We start from the raw sequence: 21,570 nt of genomic DNA, 5'->3' as shown, positions 1-21,570 counted from the left end.
GGAACCGCCATAAAAATTTCGAGTTATCACGTCGGTTCTTACATAAACCGCCACAATTAGAGATGTCAATTTCACCCGCATCCATCAAAACCCGATCCACCTGATCCTAAAAGATGGATGAAAACCCGATTTAAATGGATGATGGATGGATGACGGATGAAACGGATAATGGATGACGGATGGGTTGGATGAAGAAATTCCACCCGCTATCCACCCGCCATCCATCCATCACCCGATTTTATTATTTTTTATTTAATTTTTTTTACATATAACACATTATTAAGATATAAAATATTTAAATTTTCATATTTTTCTACTCTCAATATAAATATTTTGTGAACCTAACCACTAGAAATTTAAACTAAAATAATTATCTAACTTTATTTTTGTAGAGAAAAAAAAAATCATTTATTTTAACTTTAAATATATAGATACACAACACTCGTTTATCACCCGATCCACCCGTTTCATCCATGGATGATGGATGGATGGATGACGGATGATATGTTTCACGGATGACGGACGGGTTGGATGAGATTTTAAAAGGACGGATGGATGACGGATGAGGCTTCACCCGACCCGAACTCGATCCATTGACATCCCTAGCCACAATAGACCTCCTAAATCCTTATCCTTACCATTTAAAAAGCCCCAACATAGGGACTGTAGCAATGAATAGTTGCAAAGCAAGTCACACCCCTACCGTTGGATCCCCTTGAAGATCTCCTCCCTCCATTTATCCTTTAACTCACAACCACAATCTAACCCTTTTACTCTGCCATTTTTATTGACCGCTTATTCTCCTCCGTCTTTGGTTTCTCGCACATATGTCGACCTACCTCAGCAAAACCCAGGTATTTACTTCGAATACCAAATTACTATTCTTTGTTGATTGTTTCACACTTATTGCGTTCTTTTACCATTGTAATTTGTTGTTGTGTTGTTAACGTGTTGTTGCGTTTGGTCTATTGTGATTTCCGCCTTCAGATTTTAGTTTAGGGTTTAGAAATTGTGAATTCATCATTTCATGCGCTGTTAGGAACTGTGAATTCATCATTTCGTGTGCGATCTGCTTGTTTTACTTCCCGATCTTCCGTCCTGTGGGTTTAATTATTGTTGTTGTTATTGTGGTTATTATTAGTTTAGCTGCTTCAGATTTTAGTTTAGAAATTAGTAATTGTGAATTCATCTTTTCATGTGCAGTTAGGAATTGTGAATTCATCATTTCGTGTGCGATCTGGTTGTTGTGTTTCCCGATCTGCCGTCCTGTGGGTTTAATTATTGTTGTTATTATTGTGTCTATTATTAGTTTAGCTGTTGCGATTGTGTTTGTTATTATTACCGTTTTTTATTATTAGATTACTATTGTTAATATATAGGCTCGGTGTTGAATTAGATTTTAAAACACCGTATGGTTTACCGGGGGTGGCCAGCGTTTGGTTCTGCTAAGTGATGTCTAATTGGTTTGTTTATTTGATTGTGTACTCAGTGAATTCGGGATCTTCCTGTGATGTTGCGGTGGCTCAACAGTTGTTGGTGAGTTTTTCTTGCTTGATCAGATTTTTACTTTAATGGAGTAACTTTGAGTTTAATTGCGCGTGATCGCTGAAGAGGTGGTTAATACGTAGCTGCTGATCTATTTTTATTATAGTGTGTTTGGGGTAATGTTAATAATTGTGTTCTGATTTGCCTTGAACATAAAGTTAGGTGTTTATTTGTCCATTTTATTTCATTTTCCGTGTTGATGTGTACCTTCTTTTTATTTTGAGTGATTAGTTTTTTTCTTATTTATTAGTAAGCTCGGGCTTCTGAAGCTGCAACTACCTGGGATTGGGATGTGGATCATAGACCACGGTTTCAGTCGTTTTGGCCAGGGTTGCCGAATACGTAATACGCTCGATACGAATTCGTAATACGAATTCGTGATTCGCTCTATTGAGCGTATCCGATACGTTAAGCGTATTAAAAATAATATAATTCGCTAATTCGTATCGATTCGCTAAGCGTATTAAAAATACTAAAACATAATTTTTTGAATATTCATGATTGAAAATATATAAAAAAAAGCACAAGTCAAAATTTTTTTTCCAATAAATAATTGTGTAAAATGTTAAGAGTCAGTGTTCCAACTTCCAATCACACTAATAAAATATCAATAAAACTTTTGGCATCCTCTGTAAGGTAATTAGCGGTTACGGCGACGGCTTCCTCCAGTTGTTTTTCCTTTCTCAGGAGGGTTGTTATCGGTGACAACAGTGGCTTTGTTGATGGTTTCCCTTGGACTATGAGGTGCGTGTTTACTTGTCCATTTCAAACCACTGCTCGTGTTAAATTGTTCATTTGGTTACTTGATTACGTGGTCGGGTCTCATTATGTAAATTTATTTTAAAATGTGCTTAGAGTACTGCCGTGTGCTGCCATCTGGGATTGGAAATGTGCTTAGAGTTTGGTGAACTGCACTCTTCGTGTGACTTATAGTTTGTTTTTCTTTTTCAAATTTTGGAATTAAATTGTATTTTGTGGTTAATTAAATTGGGTCTTAGCCTTATTTGGAAAATTAATGGCAAAGTACTACAAGCGTCAAAACACCAAACATTATGGTGGAGTCTGTGTTCCAGATATACAAACACACAGCTCAATTTAGCTCATTTTAGTTCAATCCATCTTGCTTTTAGATATTCCTGTGCCATTGGCGGAGTCTTTGTGGCTGGGATTTTGCTTTTGCATTTTTAAAACATGCAGCATCTCTGGTGGGTACCGCTCGGTGTCTAGATGATGAACGGCGTCCATTATTTTAATGTTAGTTTACACTGTTACAAGTTGGTGATGGTGTTTGGGTTTAAGCATATGCTTTTATTGGTTGTTAATTTGTCAGGATTATTTAGGACGTTCATATGTGCTAGCTTGCTTATTTAGGGTTTTGTTAAAGCATATTTAGGTGCTGATTCTGTTCAGTCTTAACTGTGGTATTTTAAAGAAGAATATTTACTTGCTTGTGGTACTTACGGGTTGCTGTCGAGTCTAATTTGATCCATGTGTTCATTTTGCGGGTTTTGTCTTTATTTTTAACGTATGTGTACTTAGTTGTGGTATCTTCGTAGCTCGATCATCAAGTATTATTCTTCTTTACGTTGATATTGTTAACCTGTTTACGTACACTTAACTTGTTTACGTAATTTCTATATATCATCCCGCCTGATGAAAAACTGAGCACCAGCTACCCGAGAACAGAGCAGACAAAAAAACGTTCCAGCACCTTAGTTTCCCTTAATTGCCTCTTCTTTACCTTTAACTCCAAATCTATACATCTCAATCGCAGCTTGAATAGAACATTTCGTATGTTCTCATGTGTGCGCTTAAAGGTGAAAGGGATAAATTAATGCTCACACAAGTACACAGCGGAAAATTCCCGTACTTTCTGACTTGTATTACGAAATACTCACAACAAAAAATACAAATTATAATGCACAAATTATCGTGGAAATTACATGGAACAAATACTCTTCTTCTACTCAAGCATCACCATAATCCCATACTATTCACTTACTTACCTGAGGACAGTTAAGCAATGCCAGTCTTTGCTTCACTGACCTGAAAAAAGCTGCATCGGTTGATTTATATACTTCACTTATCCCAAGGCTTCCCACAATTAATTTGATATCAGGGTGTGCTACGACGAAGGTTTTTTAGGTTTTTGATGCGGTGTTTCTATTGAAATTCAGAATTGGGAGTAAAAGGGTTGAACTTTTGTGCAAAAGGGAAGGCTGTCCGGAAGGGTATTGTGCAATCGAGAATTTGGGATTGGACCTGTGTTTACGAATGCAGGGTTCAGTCTCGAGAGGTGCATTTGATTGAGGGTTAGGATTTGTTTGATTGATATTGTTTATATAATTGAAGTTTATCATTTTCGTTCTCGAGCATGAGTGCTGAAATTGAAGAGTAGGTCACTGTGGTGCAGCAGGAGGATGTTTCAAGCATAGAACGTTCAAAGTAATTGGTTACATTTATTTGTCCTTGATGATTTATCAGTTCATCTTGTGATGTTTGTGTTTGTTGATCTAGATGGTATGTCACTTGGTTTGCTCCTGCACGAAGCCTTCAAGATCGTATACGAAAGAGTTTATTTTATCGTTGAGTGAGCTTGATGTTTGTAAGAAGCTACCCGATGGTTTTAATGAGTCACTTTTAAGGTAATAGACTCATTTTTCAAGTTGTGAAGATTATTGGTTGACAACTAACAATCCCCTTAGTTTGGATTTTTATTTTATTTTTCTGCATTATTAATCCGGGATTCATGGTGGATCAGTGAATTCCGTGATACATCTTACGGTGTCCCTCAAGACCGACCTAGAGCTTTTGGAAGTTCACCTTTACAAGGTTTAAGACGGACTGATTATGGATCATCACCGCCAGCTAGAGGGGACTCGGGTACCTATTCTAGAGGGGTCCAGAGGTGGGACAGTCGTTCGAGTGGAAAAAGTGAGGGTGATTCAGATTCAACTTATTCAGGTATGCGTTCTTTTGTTCCAGTGATTAGTGCTTTTCTTGTTAGTTGCAAATGGCACTTTCCGGTTGGTTTGACACCCATTGTTTTGTTACCTTTTGCTACTTTTGTTTTTGCGGTACTTAAACCAGTCAGAATGATTTTGTGCATTGACCAATTAGTTATATGGAGTATGAGATATAAACATATATATACATTATGAAGTGGGGATTTTAAATTGTGAAGGCCTCGGAAGTCGGAAAAAGATTTTATGTTAAAGTCTGAAAATTTTGGGCAGAATACTGGAATCGGAATAATGTGAATCATATGAATATGATGAATGATGTGATTTGTCTGGTGTGGGATGAGGTAGAGGGCATTGAACTTTATGCAATAAGAGGGATACCATGATGTAAATCTTTTAGCCTTTATCTTTCGATACATTGATCAATTCTCGTTATGACTATTTGTTTGAATTTGGAGTAAGTTCTAGGATTATGCAATTCAACGAACTCTTATTCAATTAGAGTCCGGGAGGCGTTATGGAAGCCAAGGAAGGGGAACCTGACAGAACCCTGAACATGATGGCCTGCTTGGAAGTGGTTCATTAACTAGACCAACTGGATATGCAGCTGGCAGTGCATCCAAGGTTTCGTCCTACTGAGAACCTTCAGCTTAGCAAGAGCAATTAGCCACATAACCCTCCTCGTCCATATAAGGTAAGGTTTTTGGCCTTTTATCCATCTCGTTTATCTTTAAATAGCTTGAATTTTGATTTGATTCGTTTGCGGGTCATTCGGAAACCTGGTAGTCGGCCTCGGCTATTTCATGAAAAATTGTCAAGTTTTGGGTCTAAAATAATGTCAAAGTGTCTTACCATGTCCCATGGTACATGAGCCCATATGAAGTGTCGAAGAACGTAGGCGGTAGCCCTTAGGAATTATTTTAATGTTGTTGTTGTTGTTGTTGTTGTTGTTGTCGTCCTTGTTCGTTGATCTTAATAAAGGGTCAACGCCAAAGTTTGTGAGCTCACAATGCAAATCTTCTAATTAGTTATCTTCACTTGATATAAAACATATGCGTACTTCTCCAGGCAGGTCCTTATTCTCCCTTATTCCCGGAGGGAAACTAAGGACTCGTTTAATGATGAGACGTTTGGCTCATCTGATAGTAATACTGAGGATAGAGTTGAAGAGGAACAGAAGCAAAGTGGTCAATCCAGTTCCGCAGCTTTTAGGTTAAGATTTTAAGAGTTTGATTTATTACCTTTTCATTCAGCTGAATTTGAACTTGTGAGGAAGGAGCACCATAAAGCTTTTCAAGAGAATCAGAAATTAAATCCTGGCAAGCCGAAAGATTCTTTTTCCGAAATGGTCAAGCTGATGGAAAATACTGCTGATAGTAAAATCTCAAATGACTTGAAATCTTATGTTGGTATATCTATCCAATTTTTCTATTGAGAGTTGTTATATCTATCTGCTTATTCAATAATTGATTTTGTAACCTTTTATGGATTTTTTTCAAGCACTGTTCTATGGATGTCTTTTCTATTGCCATGATAAATGATAATAGTTGATGAACATATCCACGTCATCTTTTCACCTTAATCTTTAATGCATAACCTAAATGCTCAAGGTGTAAATTTAGTTTGGTATTGTGTCATGATCTTTGCACTTAAAACTTTAATGCATAACCAAGATGCTCAAGGTGTAAATTTGGTTAGGTATTGTGTCACGAGTATATAGTTTAATTGAAACTGTTTTTGATGACTTGTTGAGGGTGTCTTATTGTTACTGATGCTATTTTCTCCTCCTTAGGTACACGATTGTTTCATTTCTTCAGACATGGTATTGTCAACAATCCTCAGCGGAATTACTTGTATGGTTAGTGATCAGTTTTCTAACAGTTTATTGTAGATTTGTGTTACTGATGCTCACTGGCATGTGACCATTTAAATGCTTAAATTGTTGTGCTTCTTCATTGATTAAGGGTTGTGTTTTTTTCATTTTCAGTTTTTTTAACGTAATTTATCTTGGAAAAGGAAAAGGTTCACATTAGTCTTCATGTTGTCAGGCACTTCGGCTCTGGTAAGTTCACCACTGGGTCCACTACTGGTCATTTCAGATTGTTAAGATTGTGGGGGAGGAAGGGAAAGGCGACTAAAAAACAAAACCTTATATTTTCGGGCAAACTTTTGTGGTACTGATGCTGATGAGGGATATGACTGAGTTATCTTTGATGTTTTCAAACTATAATGAGTAAAATAAATGTTTAATTGAGTATTTTTATTTTAAAATCTATGGTTGAATTTGTACGAGATTTGGAGATATTTACCAATAGTTAACTTATTTCTGTGAATGTTTTGGAAGGAGTGGGGAGGTTAAACGTAGTTCGTAGTTGGTCGACAATGATAGTGAGGTTGGCGATTTATATTTTAGGCATCTCCAAATTTACAGTTTTTTTAAAACTTTTAAAGGCTCACCAGATCTTAGATTCACAATTTTCATCTTTTTTTTTCTTTTTGGCTGGCCATTGCCAAAAATGTATGACAATTGCTTGAGATTGTTTTTTACTATTAAGGTTTAATTAGAAGATACAAATGGGAGTAAAATAAATGTTTAATTGAGTGTTTTTATTTTGAAGTCTATGCTTGAATTTGAACGAGATTTGGAGATATTTACCAATAGTTAATTTATTTCTGTGAATGTTTTGGAAGGAGCGGGGATGTTAAACGTAGTTGATCGACAATGATAGTGAGGTTGGCGATTTATGTATTAGCTTGTCTCAGTTTACGGTTTTTAAAAACTTTTAAAGGCTCACCAGATCTGAAAGTCACTATTTTCGCCCAAATTTTAATAATTTTTTTGTCTGGCATGCTTCCATTGTCAAAAACGAATTACAATTGCTTAAGCCTTAATTAGAAGGATACAACGTGGAGGTCTATTATGGATAGTTCACTGTCTTTTGGAAAAATACCATCAAATTGGTGTTATATTCAGTAATTTTGTTGTTATTCGTTGTTGGAAATGAAATTAAACAATAAGGAAGACACTACCTTATATACATTAAATGTCAATGTAGAATGAGAGCAGATCGTGGAAAATTGCACAGGGGAAATAAGCAATTTAAATTTAAAAGCAAATTTTCGGTGATGGCTCACCTTAGCACAGGTTTATCTTGTAGTGTGTACAGTTAGTGACGTCTTGGTTATTGTGAAATACATTGCGCTCAATGTTAGTTACACTCGGGTGATTAGATTTATTGTTAATTTGATGTTTGCTTGTTATTGGATTAATTATTTTCAACAAACTTATACTTCGATTACCTTTTATTTTGGTGTTATTGGGTTTCAGACAGCTGTTAGTTATCAGGTCTTTAGGTTGGGTGAACGAGGCATGTAGTCTGGTGCGTTGTTGATGCGTACTCACCTTTGTCTTGGGATATTATGCGGCATCTTCAAAGGTGAGGGCTTTGTAATTCGTCCTCAATTTGTTTTAGCGATTTGGTAATTAGATTTGCCAGGCATTTAGTGCTCTTTATTTCACTAAAGCAAGTGTTTAAATACATATGACTGGTAGAGTGGTAGCTCGTTCTTTGGCAGAAGAGAACCATGTTTCGTTAGTTTGCATCTCCACTTCATGAGTATAGCTATTTGATATCACATTAAATCTGAATGTGCTAAAGTTCTAGGCCCCTTACTACCTTTTTGAGTAATATGGCAGGCAACTTGGTGTACTAAGCCTTGTGGTTAAAACTAATGTTACTCCCTTCTCAATCATTTGTATACCTTTTTTTAAAATTATTTGTGAGAGGTTTTTTAATCAAAGCTAAACAAATGATTGGGATGAAAGGAGTGTCTCCTTAGTTTAAACAAATCGTCCTTTCCCGAAGCTTTTTGGGTTTAGATATTGCACCGAAAAAATAAAGGGAATTGATAACACTGACAATAGGTTCTGGTGCTCAGGTATAGGAGGTTAAGACCGGCGCGCCGCGCTACGCACTTGCTGAAAGAGCCTGCATCGAATGCTATCAGTCATGGTTACTCATACATGGTTAGTTAGTCCTCACCTTTCAATGTTCTGGTGGTCGCCTTAACCTGTTTTACGAAAATCTCAAAGTTCAGTTCATGTGGTTGGCTCATTCAGTGTTGCGCAGGTATTATCACATGGTAAGAGGTTGCGGCATTCGGGGACAGGCTTTAGGAAGTTGCGCGTTGACACAAAATTCTGTTCTCTTTTTTTATTAAAAGCGGTTCTGATTTCCATTCTTGTTTATTTTGTTTGATATTGTTATTGTTTGGGTATTATACTGATATTTTCCAGTTTGATTTCGTTGTTTATTCATTTTGTTATGCTTGGTAAATTAGTTGCTTCAAATGGTGATTATGAATTTCGTTTTCGTCGTTTATTCAATCCCCTAATGTCGATTTCATTATTTTCGTGTTTTAACTCCACAAACATGCGCAGACAAGCGGTGTGTAATTCTTCTCCTGGGATGGAATTTATTTATCTTGGACTGTTTGATGCAGTTGTTAGCCGTTAAGCGGTGCGTGTGGCCGGTAATAACACAAAATCACTGGCAACAAATATATCAGAATGATTTTGAAGAATTTTGAAGCATATCTGTTGCCAGTGTACACTACCAAGTATAAGCAGGAAAAGTTTCGGGTTAGGTACCTTTAAACAGTTCCACGAATATCTGCAGAAATGGGAAGGACAAACTGATCAGATAACATATAACTACTAGACAACCCTACTTTTTGGGTGAATAAGCATATAGCTTTTCCAGCAAACCTATGTTGTACTAATTGTATATATTCCTGCCCTTGTCCCAGCTAAATGCCACCAAGATCGTTTTATCCCACCGTTCAATCCGTGAAACGGTGGAGGCCAACAACGTTAACTAATTCACCTGCCAATCTAAAGCTAAGCACACTTGAACTAAAGCCAATTACCGAGAAAATAATGTCAGATGTTTGTCAAATTGAAGCTCCGCGCCCGGGAGGGCGCGGCGCAGCGACAAGTACATAAAAATTTTGTTCCCGCCAATTTATTGGGCTTTTTGCGTCGTTTCTTTTAGAACCGCCACGATAACTGCGTCGTGATAGGGGTTTTTTCTACTAGTGTAAATCAGTCAACTCCCAAGTCTGATTAGACACAATAGAATCAAGCTCACTTTTAATAGCATCTTTCCAAAAATTAGCATCAATGGAGTTCATTGCCTCACTATAGGTTTTTGGGTCATCTTCTATTAAAAAGGCTGAAACAAACTCATCACTAGCACAAACCGTGTAACCATGTTCAGACAGCAATGTTGAAACAAAATCAGGTCCAAAGTTTTTAGGACATCTAGGTCTCTTAGTCCTTCTAGGTTCAGCAACATGATCAATAGCAGTGCTACTACTAGCATGTGAAGAGATATCAACAGATGTAACAGGCAAACTAGGAGATGAATCAACATTCTTCTGTAATGGAAAAACATGCTCAAAAAACACAGCATCTCTAGCTTCAGATATAGAACGATCACTCAAAGACATGAATCTATATGCAGAACTATTTTGAGCATAACCTATAAAAACACAATCATAGGTTTTAGGTCCAACTGTAGGTCTTCTAAAGTCAGGTAAACCCACTTTAGCTAAACACCCCCATACCCTTAGGAAGCTCAGGTTAGGAGGATAGCCTTTTCATATCTCGTAGGGTGTCTTGTCTAACTTCTTATGAGGTACACGGTTAAGAATATGACAAGCCGATAGAATTGCTTCCCCCACATATCCTCGAAAAGGCGAACTTAAAAGCATAGCATTCATCATTTCTTTCAAAGTTCTATTTTTTTCGTTCTCACTACTCCATTGGATTTAGGTAAGTACGGTGGACTAGTCTCATGTATTAGACCGTTTTTCTCACAAAACTCGGCTAAATAGTTTGATTTATACTCGCCTCCTCCGTCGGACCTTACCCTTTTGATTTTTCTATCAAGTTGGTTTTCGACCTCATTCTTAAAACTTATAAACGAATGTTCTGCTTCATCTTTTGTTTTAAGCAAATAAACACGGGTGTACCTTGAACAGTCGTCTATAAAAGTGACATAATAATTTTTACCACCTCTACTTGCAACATTTTTAAAGTCAGCTAGGTCGGTGTGAATTAACTCAAGAAGACTCGTTTTCCTAGTGGTAACTGGTTTACTAGGTTTCTTTGTGAATTTAGCCTCAACACAGCTAGCACATTTAGAGAATTCTTGACTCGTCAAACTTGGAATTAAACTCATAGTTCTAAGTTTTTTAATATAGTCAACATTCACATGACCTAATCTACCATGCCAAACATCAATAGACTCAAATGATATAAGCAGAAGTAGAAGCAATATTATTAGAAACTGAATCAGTGTTCAATACAAAAAGACCCCCAGAAAGATAACCCTTGCCCACAAATTCCCCATTACGCGACATTACCACCTTGTCAGCCTCAAAAACAAGTTTCAACACAACTAGAAGAATTTACTCGGTATTATTATTTATTTATTAGCAAATATTCCTTGTGCAAAAGGTAAATGGGGCATTTTTAAAAAATCGGCGGAAGTAGTAGATAATGAATTTCCGCCAACCGTGAGAAACGTAACTAAGAAAGGAAATCCTTTTTCAAGACTTCAGAGAATTTCGCCATTAGGTTGTTGATCATATAACACCTCCTTATCGCCATACAATATCCAATAAAAAGAGCCAGCCAAATAATCAACTTCTTCCAACTTAAACCAACTACCATCACTCCCCCCTTCGCCGTTGAGCACCACCGTGTTCTCGCTTACAGTCCACACGGTGGTGTATCGACCGACGGCACAAGGGTTCGGGATTCAAGTACCTGAAAGCAATGCTAAGGTTTGAGGAAGTATAAATGTTATTTTTTTCTGTAGGAATTTGTGGGGTGAATTTTATGTGAATGCCTAAGTCATTAGCACTGATATTGGACTGGGCCATAATGAAGGAAGGACAACTGTCTGTGCCATTATTAAACATTGTTATCCCACCACCTAATTCGGGGCCCATTTGGGTAAAAGCTAATGAGATGCCCGTGTAATATGATCCGGCCACAACTGGGTTTCTGTCGTTGTCGAGGACGATATCGGCCGCGGTGGTTGTAGGGGTGAAGAGGAGGAGGGAAATTAGGAGGATGGTGGTAGTGGTTGTAGCTTGGAGGAAAATGGGTGTCATTTTTTTTTCGTTTCAGTGAAATAATATTAGGTTGTTTGTGTGTTTGAATGAAATAATTGGGATTATTTGTTGTGTATTTATAGAGGGTTGAAGTGTTGAACCATGTATGTGGGGGACCTTTTGTAGAAATATAGTGTGTCTTGCTTCAGACAGGCCTTTTTGGTCTGAAATAATAAGACGAAATTTTGTAACCATTTTACAGTTAAATGTGACCATTATTGAAAAACCAGTTACCATAAGCTGTAACACTGCCTATACCATTGTGGTTACCTTTAACTATAAAATGGTCACATATGCCCGTCTGAAAATAAGACGAAAAGTGTCCGTCTAAAACAAGAATTTGTGTTGTAGAAAAAAAAGAAAAGAAATGAGTTGCAAAATTATACATGAAAAAACAATAATGATAGGACGGTAATCGAGTACGATAGGATGTGAATATGTGATTGGGTGATACTGAAATTTAATTATAAATAATTTAGTTTAATTAGTTTTAAACCAGTGAAATTAACGACTCTGTAATATTAAGTTGTGATATAGATGAAAATTTATACCCTTATAAGTACATTATAGTTACAATATATAGTATGGAACCAATACAATAATCAAATAGGCATAGGGGTAGTTTTCCCCCTCCGGGGGTGATGAAAAGTTGACATATTTTTAGTTAAATTATTCTAAATTTTCTCCCCTAATTTACCTTATAACATTAGTTCATTCTAAGATTTACTTGAGCCATTTTGGAATGAAGTTAAAATCCGGATGGATTTTAAATTCATTTCAACCCTCTCTAATCTCATACCCAACTTTTACCCAAAGATTCATATGATTTTAGAATTCATATGAACTACAGTAAATAGTGTTTGGTAATACGAATGAAGTGCAATTCATATAAGCGCTCGCACTTACCTTATTTAGGGGAACCTAAGTAAGTAAGCAACTTCTTCCATTATAGAGGAATTGGAATTAATGGGAACTTCCAATTCATGTGAATTTGGGAAACCAAATAATTTGTCCATTTTAAAATTTATATGAATTTAAATTCCTATGTTGTTTAGTGGATAACTAAACCACCCCTAATTATATTAATCATGCTAATTTATTACATATCATTTTTAAGATATTTAACTCAAAATAATGAAAACTTGACCCAAAAAAATGAGAAGAAAAGAAAAAATTGAACATAGTAAGTTTTTTTTTTACTACTTACGAGTATTTTATTTGACTGATTAATTCAACACAAAATCTCATTATAGACGGTAACTATCCGTCTATAACTAAAGACGGGCTAAGTTACTGAGTTACATACCACATTACGCATAAGACAGACAACAAGTTGCGTGGTGGGGTCCAAAAATGTCACCACTTTAAGCATATTTGACCCGTATATAACTATCCGGGATATATCCGTCTATAGCAAGAATAAGGTCATGTTCTTTTGGACCAAACGAATCGTCTGAATCGAATCGAACTTATAAGATCTCGAATCGAATCGAATCGAACTTATAAGATCTCGAATCAATCGAATCAACTTATAGGATCTAAACTGAACTTATAGGATCTGAACTGATCTGAACTTATAGGATCTGAACTAAACTGAACTTATAGGATCTGAACTGAACTTAACTTATAGGATCTGAACTTTTCTGAACTGAACTTATAGGAGCCGAACTTAACTTAATTTTATTTTATTTTATTTAACTTAACTATTATTATTATTATTATTATTATTATTATTATTATTATTATTATTATTATTATTACTTGTCAAGAGAGAACATTGATAAAAAAAAAAAAAAAATTATAGTCTAAAACACAAGGTAAAATAATAAAAAATTTCCCCTTTATATGCATTGGTTTGTTCATACATTATACTACGATTACATTACGATAACAAATAAATCACATATTATATCTTTTTTTCTAACCATTTATTTCCATATTATCATAATCCTCATCACTTTCATTTTCACTATCACTTTCAACAACGGATCTATTGCCTCGTCAAATGTTTTTGACTATGTTGTTTCGTACCTAATACATGGCCTTATTCCGCTTTTTATCAAACATGCCCAAATCTATTGTGACGCTGAAATTATTAATGAGAGGAGTGATTTTTTTTTTTTTTACAATAATAATGTATGTATCGAGTAATTAATGTCAAATATTTTTGTATCGGTCTTTAAAAATAATACTCCGTATATAGCTTTTCTGAACTAAATTTATATGATCTGAATTTTTCTGAACTGAATTTATAGGATCTGAACTGAACTTATAAGATCTGAACTGAACTGAACTTATAGGATCTGAATCGAATCGAACTTATAGGATCTCGAATCAACTTATTGGATCTCGAATCAATCGAACTTATAGGATCTGAATCAACTTATAGGATCTCGAATCAATCGAACTTATAGGATCTGAAGTGAACTGAAATTAAGTGACTTTAAGTCCAAAAGAACAAAACCTAATTGTTAATTCAAATAGAACGGGCTAAATATCACCTTTTATGGGTATATAGGACAAACTTTTACTTTTTTTCAATGCATTTTGATTTTGTCTTATTTGTCTCACATAGACATATATATTAAACCCGTCTTAATCTTAAAGGCGAATAGTATCCCTCTTAAAAAAAAATTGTGTAATTCAAAATAGAAATACAACAAATCTCATTGGAGACGGGCGATATCCGTCACAAGCTTGTGACGGATACCGTTTCCTCTCACAAAATACCTATTGAGAGGTGAGTGGGAAACATATAGGGGTGTGCCTCCTGTCCCCTCTCCTTTTTATGAGAGTCATGCGAGCGTGGGATTAGCCACATTGAAAGCAAAGACTAAACGATAGAAATATGTCCTTTTTAATTAAGATTTTTTTTTTTAAGAATTAAGATTATTTTTTAATCTTTTGTGAATGGATTATTAATCCCGTCACAAGCAAGACTAGCTGATAGAAATATGTCTTTTTTAATTAAGATTTATTTTTTTAAGAATTAAGATTATTTTTTAATCTTTTGTGAATGGATTATGTGTTGGGTCCCACTCACTCCCAAGTCCCACCCAACTACCAAAGGATTGGTTGAAAGAAAATCCTCGTTTTTTTGTTTTTGTTTTTGGACCATCTACTTGCTACGGTGAACAAGGATTGATTGAAATATTTTTGTTGTTTTCGGACCATCTACATTCTACATCGTACATAGTACATACTACAGTACATAGTAGAGACTGTAAAGTGAACATATGGTCATAAATAGGAGGACCATCTACAATTCTACATAGTACAGTCAGTGACTGAGCCACTATTCGAATTTAAGGGGTAGGAAATTTTTTCACAAATTCTCATTTTAAAAGGACACTATTCGTCTAAAGAAATAAACGGGTTAAATATTAGATTACTTTCATAATAAGACTAATAACAAGTGTGATGTCACCACTTTGTCTTTATTATGTAAGTAATGACATATTTGACCCATCTAAAATGAGACTAATTAAAAAATTTAAAAAGAACGGAAGCAAATGAATAATTTTATAAGATACACTTAAAAAAATTATACCAACCAATGGTGGCCCTAGGGCAGTAGACCATCGGAGACTCCATGCCTCATCGTCCATAGTCCATACCACCTCACTAATTAATCTCTACGAACCACTTTAAACCTCCCTCTTCCACAAGTAAATGGGTTATGAACTCTTGAACCCAAACCCAACCTAATTAAATCTCGTGTCTTACTCGTGTTGATCCACTTACATAATGGGTCATCAAGTCTCAACCTAAACCCGTTAATTTTGTGTCGGGTTTTCATGTCATGTCAATAGTTGGAGAGTTTATATATACTTATGTAATAAAGGATCTATAAAAAATATGATTAATTTAGTAAACAGATCTTTAGTATCGGGTTCGTGTTCAGCGAGGTCAACCCAAACTCGACCTAATTAAGTCTCGTGTCGTGTTCATGTTGACCCATTTACATAAATGGGTCATGAAGTGTCAACCCAATCCCATTAATTGCGTGTCGTGTTCGTGTCATATTTTTGTATCGTATCATTATTTGATGGATATAGTCTTGAGTGAGTCATGAGTTTTAAAACTTACATGAACATATTCATTTTAAGGTTAAAACCATCGTATCATATTTGGATAGAAAGAATAAGTATTTTGCGTATTTTGACCACGTTTTTATTGAATTTGTAATTTATGCGCTAATTTTTTTTTTTATGAAAACATACTTTTCCGAAATACTTTTGAATGGTAAATATAAGCATATTAGAGCAATAGCAATAGAAGAACTCAATATAAAGTTCTTCTCATGTTATATCATATTTGTCAATTTCCAATATTTAAGAACTTTAATCCACAATAGAGGAACTTTTTTTTTTCTTGAAAATGGACAAAATTTAAAGACACTTCACATTTTCTAAATCATGGTCATTGGCCATCACATTTCCATATGCTTAGCAACCTAGTTCTTATTTTAGAACTCAATTCTTAAAATTAAGAACCAACTTTATGATTTAGTAGATCAACTCTTTAAAAAAAGTTCTTGGTGACAATCTCAAGACTAATATCTGCTATTGCTATTGCTAATGCTCTTAGGCCCTGTTCTTTTGGACTGAAATTGTCAGAACTGAACTGAACTGAACTTAATGGAGTTGAACTGAACTGAACTGAACTTAATAGAGCTGAACTGAAATAAAAATAATAATAATAATAATAATAATAATAATAATAATAATAATAATAATAATAATAATAATAATAATAATAATAATAATAATAATAATAAATAATAATAATAATAATAATATAATAACAATAAAACCAATAATAATAATAAATATTATAATAATATTATTCATTATTATTATCAATAATATATTAATATAATATAATAATAATAATAATCTAATAAGTAATATAAAAAATAAAATAGTAATATAATAATAAATATAGTAATAATAATAATAATAATATATTAGTAATATAAATGATAATATCATTAAAAATATTATAATATATTAAATAATATATTATATTAATAATAATAACAAAAAAACAAATATGATAAGTATAATATAAATATTATAAATAATAATAATTAATATAAATCATAATAATAAAAATAATAATAATTGATGTAATATAATAATTTATTAATATAATAATAATAAATATGTTATTAAAAATAAATTTTAATATAATAATAAAAATAGTAAATAAATTAATATAATAATAACGATAAAAATAAGAATATAAAATAAGAATAAGAAACTAATCTGAACTAATCGAATCGAATCTGATCTGAATCAATGGAGAGTGAATCAATCAAATGGAGCTGAATCAACTTAATACAAAATCAATCCCTATTAGAACTGAAATTAAGTCCAAAAGAACATGGCTTTAGTAACCCATGATAATTTATTACTCCCTCTATTCAACTCCAAACCCAACATCTCTTTTTTACACGTTGGGCAATGTACGATTTGTAATGTAAATATCTTTAGTTTTACATTAGAAAAAAATATAAAAATTTCGTGTTCTTATTGTATTCTTAAAGGTGAATCAAACAAGATCATATTTTTTCTTATAGATTACAAGGAATCTTAAATATTTTCTTCATTTATGAATAGTGTTAAAAAAATGTTATATTTAGAGTTGAATGGAGGGAGTATCATTTATAAAATATTTTTTCTATTTTAATTATAAGATTATTTTTTAATCATTTGGGAACGAATAATGTGCGCCCAATACCGGGATCTGGCCGAAGAAGCTGCCAGGGAAGTGATTGGGGAGCTCTTCCCTCTTGATGGCTCCTTTCCGTGGGACAAATTTGACGAGCTGTTTGACGACAAGCTCGAAGCTAAGGAGAAAGCCGTGGAGGAGCAGGCCAAGGAGGAGGTGAGGGTGAAGATAGAGAAAGAGGCGGCCGCGGAGAAGGCAGCCCTTGCTGAGAAGGCTAAGGCGGCCAAGGAGGAAGCCGGGAGAATGAGGGCAAACCGAGGCCGCCGAGGCTAAGGCCGAGGTTCCGCCGGCCGAGGTCGCTAAGAAAGGCTGCCGGGTTGCCCATCAAAGAAGATGCTCCTACCGCTAGATGGCAAGCAAGACAGTGCATAGGGAGACGGGCGGTCGTCACCAGGCTCACCCGGCGTCTCGGATAGCTTCAGCTGTTCGGGAGCCAATTATTAAGCCCTTCCTCCCTGCCATCTTTTGGCGCTTCAAATGACATATTTGTAACTTTTTGCTTTTCTTTTCCCTGTATTTTGTACAACTTTGGTAGGTTGTGTTTTGGCTTATCCCTATGGAGACGGCCGTCGTCTGCATTCTCCTCACTTGTAACCTGTTATCATTTTTAATAAGAGTTCGTTTCTTTTGCTTTCGGCTTGGCCGAGGTCTTTACCTCATTTTGAGTTTTCTTGCGCTAATAGTTGAGCGTCTCAACTGTACTTAGCGTTTTCACTTTGCCTCTGGCTTGGACGAGGTCTTTTCTCGTCTTCGTCTGAGTTGTCTTCTTGTGTCATTAATGGAGTGCCTCTTTTGCTTCCGCCTCGGCCTGGCCGAGGCAGTCTAGAGTACGTGTCTCAACTGTGTTTAACGCTTTTAAGGCATGTTGATCGCTTTTGCGAGTATCAACTGCGCTGGCCGTGACTGTCGCGGCGTCTGCTTCCTGAGGGTGATTGCCGCTCTTGTCGGTGTGACAGTGTGAGCCGGCGTCTGCCTCTTAATGGTGATTGCCGCTCTTGTCGGTGTGACAGTGTGAGCCGGCGTCTGCCTCTTGATGATGACTACCGTGGCGTCTATCACTTGGAGTGACTGCTGCGGCGTCTACCTCTTGGGGTGACTGCCGTAGCGTCTACTACTTGGGGTGACTGCGACGGCGCCTGCTTCTTGATGGTGACTACCGTGGCGTCTACCACTTGGAGTGACTGCTGCGGCGTCTACCTCTTGGGGTGACGGCCGTAGCGTCTACTACTTGGGGTGACTGCGACGGCGCCTGCTTCTTGATGGTGACTGTGGGAAAAATGAACACTTTGATGGAGAACTTGGATTATTCTACACTAGATATAAACATGCGTCGGGGTGCCCACAGTTGTCTTGGACACCTCCGCCGCTATACAGAGTTTTTCCCGAGATTGTCGGTGTCCTAATGGCTCATCAAAGGCACACCCTCCCTAGTTAGCCGTCGGTCGCATCCATGAAGTTGCCCTCCTGTTGTAAGGATGGGCTTTTCCCTTCTCTGATTTCTTTGCCACTTTGAGGGATTGCATGTTGCATCCTCTGGCAGATATCTGGACATTGACCACTTCGTCCTTCTCGTCCTTGGAGACGAGCTTTGCGCTTCCCCCCGGTCCGAGACATACATCAGTGTCAGGGCCCGGATGGACATCACTGCGTCAGCCTAGCTTAGCGTGAATCGGCCTATGAGAACGTTGTAGGCGGACGAGCCGTCAATGACCACGAACTCAGCTAGGACATTCTTGGCCACATACCCCTTGCCGAACATCACCGTGATCCCGATTGATCCCGGGGTACCAGGCCGGCCGGAAAAGTCATGTACAGTGGATTGGTGCAGGGGCTTAAGTCTTCAACCTTCAGACCGAGGTTGAGAAAGCACTCCCTGAACATGATGTTCGTGTAGGCGCCTGTGTCAATCAGGCACCTCTTGACCAGGTGGTTAGATACGTCCAAGTGGACTACAAGTGGGTCGCTGTGAGGGGCGATGACTCCCGCGTAGTCCTTCTTCCCAATAGTCATGTCGGGGATGTTGGAAGCGGGGACCGCTGTGTTGGGCACAAAGTTGATGGCCTGATACAGGTCGTTCAGGTGCCGTTTGTGCCCATGAGCGGACCCACCGTTCTCGTTGCCCCCGATGACAACATGGATCACTCCTATCCGTTCAAAGACGGATTTCTTGTCTGAACCGCCGGTGTCAGTTTTTTGGCCTTTGGCAACATACTTGTCGAGGCTCCCCTTCCGGATTAGCTCCTCAATGGCATTCTTCAGATGCCGGCAGTTGTCAGTAAGGTGACCGGTGTGGCCGTGGTACTCACAGTCCTGGCTCGTGTCACCGTCCCCCTTTGGCTTGGGGGCCTTTCCCATTTCTGGCCCTCGTTTTTGCTCAGGGCGAAGACCTCGGCGGCCGATACGACCAGGGGGGTGCGATCTTTGTACCGCTGCTGGTAGTACGTTTTCGAACTCCCCCCGGCACCAGCCGAGTTCTGTTTCCTGGCGGACTTGTCAGACCGTGACCTATTACTGTCGCGGCGTCTTTCACCGGACCGTGACCGATTATTGTCACGGCGTCCTTCATCCGGGTTGTCCTCCCGGCGGCTCTTCTTTTTAGAGGGTTCGGCCTCACTAGGGCCTACCCAGGTCTTGTGATAGTCCTCCACCTTGATGGCCTGGTCGGCCATCTTCCTGGCGGCATCCAAGCCCAAGCCTCCGTACTTGATGAGCTCGTTCTTTAAGTCTCCCATTGGGAGGCCTTTCATCAGTGCGAAAGCTGCCAATTCGGGATTAATCTCCCGAATCTGTTGAACCTTGGCGTCGAACCTCTTCACATAGCTCCGTAGAGACTCGCCCCCTCCTGTCTGATAGTCAGGAGATCCGATGTCTCCACGGCCCTTCTCTTGTTGCAAGAGTACTGGGCTAGAAAGGCGTCCCTTAGGTCGGCGTAACAGTATATCGAGCCATCGGGCAGCCCCTTGTACCAACTTTGAGCCATCCCATGCAAGGTCGTTGGGAAGACTCGACACCAGACCTCATCGGGTTGTTCCCACACCGACATGTACGACTCGAAAGTTTCGGCGTGGTCGGTGGGGTCGCTATCCCCTTTGTATGTGAGTGCCGGCAACTTCAGCTTGGTTGGCACGGCGGTTTCAAGGACATAGGCACTGAGGGGCTGTCTGACCACATGTCGAACGACACGCGGCGATCGGCTCCTCGCATTCCTAGTCCGGCTTCTCTCCTCGTAGCGAGAAGGACTTCTCCTCCGACTCTGGTGAGTCGGGCTTCTTCTCCAATTCTGGCGAGTTGGGCTTCTTTCGCTCCTCCGGGGTGTGCCTCGTTTGTGCCGCGGCGACGCTGTTCTCTCACGAGTGCGAGAAGGACTTAGGTCTACCACGACCACTTTGGGCTCCTCCGGTGTCTTGACATGGTCAGCTTCCCCTAGCGCTCCGTTCAAGTTCCTCGGGGTCACATTTTGGGCCCTGGTCTCCTGGACGGGTTCCGCCGCTCTTTTCGGTGTGACAGTGTGAGCCGGCGTGCTACTAATTAGGTCCAGGAGTAGCTTCAGTCTCGCTGCATCAACCACGTGTCCCATGATGGTGACATGGTCGGCGGGCAGCGGCGTATCTGGTATATTTGGCATCCCGAATTCCGGTTGGATTACTCCGCCGGTGGAGGGCTGCACAACTCCAGAATTGTGGAAGGTATCATCTTGGTGTAGTTCGGTTTCGTCAGTTACGAATACCTCTTGTTGTTTCGACATCTTCTTAGCTTTTTGGGTGGGTTTTTGTGTGTTTCTTTTTTTTGTTTGGGAATGAATGTGACTAGCTTCTAGTATCATTTCCCCACAGACGGCGCCAATTGTTCCGGGTGTAATTCCAGAGCAAGTATTGTTACCACCCGTGGCTTGTAGAATGACGTCTTTGCTTGAATCCTCCTTGCGGTCTCCTGAAACGATGAACAAACTGAGGGCTCGGCTTTGGCCGAGCGTACTCACTCCGACGCTCAAGTCAGTAAACTTAGAGAGATAAGTTGTTGTTACTTGGCTAAGGGTGTATTGTAGAGAGATAAAAAAGATATTACCAGATGAATAGTGATTCTTAGGTTAAATTGTGGATCCTCTCCCCAATGAGGGTTGAGGAGTATTTATAGACTTTCA

General features: G+C 37.9%; 2 long non-coding RNA genes across 2 annotated transcripts; both read left to right on the top strand.

Annotated features, from left to right (window-relative positions):
- The first annotated feature begins 742 nt into the window (after window positions 1-742).
- LOC141602350 (uncharacterized) lies at window positions 743-1,871 on the top strand. Its single transcript, XR_012524414.1, has 3 exons — window positions 743-854; window positions 1,490-1,536; window positions 1,796-1,871. It is a non-coding gene; the product is annotated as an uncharacterized LOC141602350 (long non-coding RNA).
- A 1,904-nt stretch (window positions 1,872-3,775) lies between these two features.
- On the top strand, window positions 3,776-8,872 carry LOC141598732 (uncharacterized). Its single transcript, XR_012523622.1, has 3 exons — window positions 3,776-5,202; window positions 5,762-7,945; window positions 8,448-8,872. It is a non-coding gene; the product is annotated as an uncharacterized LOC141598732 (long non-coding RNA).
- Window positions 8,873-21,570: the final 12,698 nt, after the last annotated feature.

This window comes from Silene latifolia, chromosome 9 (assembly GCF_048544455.1).
Source record: "Silene latifolia isolate original U9 population chromosome 9, ASM4854445v1, whole genome shotgun sequence".
Lineage (NCBI taxonomy): Eukaryota > Viridiplantae > Streptophyta > Magnoliopsida > Caryophyllales > Caryophyllaceae > Silene > Silene latifolia.
The sequence above is the reverse complement of the archived record's forward strand: the minus strand, read 5'-3'. Positions and strand labels throughout refer to the sequence as shown.